At 39.8% G+C, this 4,892-nt stretch overlaps 1 protein-coding gene across 2 annotated transcripts in view; it reads right to left on the bottom strand.

Moving 5' to 3' along the window:
* slc25a39 (solute carrier family 25 member 39) overlaps positions 1 to 948 on the bottom strand; it is a 10,251-nt gene extending 9,303 nt beyond the window's left edge. The window contains exon 1 of one of the 2 annotated variants that reach the window (XM_060891894.1): positions 709 to 948. The gene's annotated coding sequence lies outside the window, so the exon portion shown is untranslated. The remainder of the gene's footprint in view (positions 1 to 708) is intronic. The other variant, XM_060891891.1, reaches the window with a different exon arrangement.
* Between the last annotated feature and the right edge of the window lie 3,944 nt (positions 949 to 4,892).

Below are 4,892 nucleotides of genomic sequence, written 5' to 3'. Positions count from 1 at the left end.
CAGGTGAGTTACCACAGTAAGGTAGTTAACACAGGTGAGTTAACACAGTAAGGTAGTTACCACAGGTGAGTTAACACAGTAAGGTAGTTAACACAGTAAGGTAGTTAACAGGTGAGTTAACACAGTAAGGTAGTTACCACAGGTGAGTTAACACAGTAAGGTAGTTACCACAGGTGAGTTAACACAGTAAGGTAGTTAACACAGGTGAGTTAACACAGTAAGGTAGTTAACACAGGTGAGTTAACACAGTAAGGTAGTTAACACAGGTGAGTTACCACAGTAAGGTAGTTACCACAGTAAGATAGTTACCACAGTAAGGTAGTTACCACAGGTGAGTTAACACAGTAAGGTAGTTACCACAGGTGAGTTAACATCACATTTGCTAAGTCAGAGGAGTAAATGTATATTATTTAACCAGTTGACAATTTATTAAACTGGCTATTTAGCGTATTATTTTTGAAATTATTTGTAATTATGTTTATTATTTACATTATTTACTCGTCTTATAAAGCGAAATTACACGTGAGATTCAGCTGAGTCACGTTTCAGTAAACACACGTGTCGGTAGTTTAACGCGGATTCCGGTGTAAACACGATATTTATGGACCCAAAGCCACAGAGTAGCTAAAGGAGTGTAAAAGGGGAATAAAGGGGACACGAACATTACCACAGTGGGGCAGTAAATAAACACTATAAGGGGACACCGACCTTTCAGAGCCACAGATGACTTTCAGGCGATGGTCATGGCGTTAATCCGCTTCCTCAGGACGATTCTCTGGGGTTAAGATCCTCCTGTCGCTCCAGCTCTAAAACACACACCGTTTATTTCTGCTCGTCCATTTCACACCGTTTATTTCGGTGTTTATCTTCCAGCTCCTTTACAGAACACAGTGTACAGCTTCAGCATCGTCTCACAGCGCCCCCTGCAGACCGGAACCGGAAACCACAGCTTCTGACTACAACATCCAACAGCTCTAGCGCGTTATTAATCAATACTGCCATTAAGTATGGAATAAAACACTCCGTGTCGTGCTGTTAACGGAAATTAATAAACAACAGGGTGGTGTGTGGAGGCCGAGTTTCCTTCACTACCATCAAGTGCTTTATTTTCCCCGACTGAAAGTGTTTTGTTCCTCTTATACCACAGCAACCAGATCACTAATAGTTATAATGAACGTACCAGTGATGTCATTCACCAGTGAGTCGACTCCTTTAAACGAACCATGTGCCGGGTTTATGCCAGGAGACATTTGTGAACCGAAAGAATCGACTCATTGGTGAATCAAATGATCTGATTCAATATACAACCCCCTGGCAAAAAGTATGGAATCACCCCTCTCAGAAGATGTTCATTCAAATGTTTAATTCATTCATCTTCTACCGCTTATCCGAACTACCTCGGCTCACTGGGAGCCTGTGCCTATCTCAGGCGTCATTGGGCATCAAGGCAGGATACACCCTGGACGGAGTGCCAACCCATCGCAGGGCACACACACACACACACACACACACACACACACACACACACACACTATGGACAATTTTCCAGAGATGCCAATCAACCTACCATGCATGTCTTTGGACCGGGGAGGGAACCGGAGTACCCGGAGGAAACCCCCGAGGCACGGGGAGTACATGCAAACTGGGGAGTTTGAACCCCAACCCTGGAGGCATGAGGCAAACATGCTAACCACTAAGCCACCATCCCCCCCACAAAGAAAGATAACTATAGTCAATTACAACTGTTTTTACAGATCAAACAGAGGAAAAAAATACGGAATCACACAAATCTGAGGAAAATGATACGGAATCACCATGCACTTTGCATTTCTAAAACAAACACTTGTATCTGATTACAACTGCTAATTAGTCTGCAGTTAAAAAAGAGTGCTTGCACACATTAGTGATGTGTTGAACCAAGATGATTGACATAACTCATGGCTCCAACACGAGAGATGTCGGTTGAAACAAAGGAGAGGATTATCAAACTTCTCGAAGAAGGTAAATCTTCACGGAATGTTGCAAAAGATGTTGGTTGTTTCCAGTCAGCTGTGTCAAAAATCTGGACCGAGTACAAATCAAGTGGAAAGGTTGTAAAAGGGACGCGTACTGGTAGACCAAGAAAGACATCAAAGCGCCAAGACAGAAAACCTAAAGCAATATGCCTTGAAAACAGAAAATGCACAACAAAACAAATGAGGAACAAATGGGCAGAAAGTGGAGTCAATGTCTGTGACCGGACTGTAAGAAATCGCCTAAAATAAATGGGATTTACATACAGAAAAGCCAAACGAAAACCGTCATTAACATCTAAACAGAAAAAACAAGGTTTCAGTGGGCTAAAGAAAGACAATCTTGGACTGTGGATGACTGGATGAGAGTTATATTCAGTGATGAATCACGAATCTGCATTGGGCAGTTTGATGATACTGGAACTTTTGTTTGGTGCCGTTCCATCCATCCATCCATTTATATTATATATTATAAATATATATTATATATATTATAGCTGTTATAAAAGCCAGAGGTGGTGCAACAAAGTACTAGTAGTGTTTAGATTTGTGTGATTCCATATAATTTTCCTCTGTTTGATCTGTAAAAACAGTTGTAATTGACTATAGTTATCTTTGTTTTTTTTAAGTGTTTTATACAGCCAGAAGTTTGGATTGTTGAGTGAAATTTGTTTTGTGGCATATGTGTGCTTGTGTTTTTTTTTCTACACAATTAAACATTTGAGGGGGCACGTTTAGGCTTAGTGTTTAGCACGTTTGCCTCACACCTCCAGGGTCGGGGTTCGATTCCCACCTCCACCTTGTGTGTGTGGAGTTTGCATGTTCTCCCCGTGTTTTCATAAGTAAGAACTGTCAGGATGAATGAAATAAAATACAAATTCTCCAGGGGGGAATTTCCCCGTGCCTCGGGGGTTTCCTCCGGGTACTCCGGTTTCCTCCCCCGGTCCAAAGACATGCATGGTAGGTTGATTGGCATCTCTGGAAAATTGTCCGTAGTGTGTGAATGAGAGTGTGTGTGTGTGTGTGTGCCCTGTGATGGGTTGGCACTCCGTCCAGGGTGTATCCTGCCTTGATGCCCGATGACGCCTGAAAAAGGCACAGGCTCCCTGTGACCCGAGGTAGTTCGGATAAGCGGTAGAAGATGAATGAATGAATGAATTAAACATTTGAATGAACATCTTCTGAGAGGGGTGATTCCATACTTTTTCCCAGGGGTTGTAAAATACACACTGAAACCCACAATGCACTGAAGTTTGTTGTCTAAACCAAATGACTGATCACCAAAAGTGTGCCAGAGAATGTTTTATGAAAACAGTTATAATTCGTACACGTTCCATTCCACACTTCTCAGTTTGTGGATTCTGATTGTTCAGGATTTCATTTTCTTTAACACTAATTATTATATAGGGAAGGAGTCTCCAGTGTCAGTGATTAGTGTGAGGTTCTTTGCGCTTTGATTAGCCATAACATCGTGTTTTAATCCTTATTTAGTAAAGTGCAGTAATTTCAGATTCCATGCTGCATTTTTAGAACTTTTGAGAAAAAAAACTAACTATAAATGAAAATATAAATGATTAAATATATACTTTATGTTTCACTTCTTAATCTAAAACCCTCAGCACTGAATACTTGTGTATTAATCATAGAGTGCCAGAAATCCACAATTAACATCCAGACTTAACAAACTCCAGGTGTTTTTTTGGGCACACAATCCACAGGACCAGTAAAACATACCTTTTGTATTTTCATTAACAATATATAAAATTATAAAAAGGTTAAATGGTAAACAACCGAACCAAACACTGTCTAATCCAAAGGCTCTTAAATTTTTTGCACCTGTTTAACTGTTAAAAAACATCCATACCCCAAACTCAGATCATTTATATTACGAAGCAGATTCGCATCTTATGGAATCAATGTACAATATTATCAGGGTTCCCGCTCTTTTTCAGAGATCATTTTCCAGGACATTTCAAATTTAGCAAAAAAAAGACAAGGATCACAGATTCACGGCCTAAAGTAATATGTTCTTCTCTCCAGAAGTCTTAAAAACGTACTTTATGGCTATTACTTAACTATACTTTTAAAGACAATTTGTCATGTGAATGAAATTTCAACATTTATAAAATAAAAAAACCGCACATATTAATACCCTCTCCTTTCTCAGGCCAATGCCGTCATGCATGCTTTAGTTTGCTGTACATTCCCCTTGCACATGATATTCAGATTAACAAGGTTAATATAACCTGCTTACCCATTGACTCACCATTTGCTGAAAACATTTGAGCACTTAAACCATTCCTGAAACCGCCAACACAAGACGGCGTCATCCATCACAGCGAGATTAAACCGCATAACAAAAAAAACGTCGAAACAGAGCGCTTTCTGTTACTAACGTTAATTGTTTCGACCAGTTGTAAACTGTTCTTTAAATGGTCAAGAATATTTAAAAATAAGAATTTTCCAGGACAAGATTTTTTCCAGGACAATTTATGTTCTCTCATTTTCCATGTGTTTTCCAGGACTGAAACATTGGTCATTAATTTTCCAGGTTTTCCAGGACGCGTGGGAACCCTGATTACTTACTGGAGCCTTTTATTCCTGGACTTTTTACCAACCAAACAGCTCCAAAGAAAATCCTGAAAATGGCAGGAAGGACTATAAAATCTTTGAGAAATGAACCGTGTTTCACCAAATAAAAATAAATAATTAGTTGTCAGTATGGACTTTAGCAGGAGGAGCTTATTGTGGAGGCTTTTCCCCTCCGCTCTGTTCTATACTACGGTGTACAGGATAAGAACAACGTGTACCAGAATATCATCCTAGAAATCTGGAGGTCCTGATTCTCTCCTAATCATGAAATAAAGATACAGAAACAGA

Source organism: Tachysurus vachellii, chromosome 18 (genome assembly GCF_030014155.1).
Source record: "Tachysurus vachellii isolate PV-2020 chromosome 18, HZAU_Pvac_v1, whole genome shotgun sequence".
Classification (NCBI taxonomy): Eukaryota; Metazoa; Chordata; class Actinopteri; order Siluriformes; family Bagridae; genus Tachysurus; species Tachysurus vachellii.
This window is presented reverse-complemented; position numbering and strand designations above follow the sequence as displayed.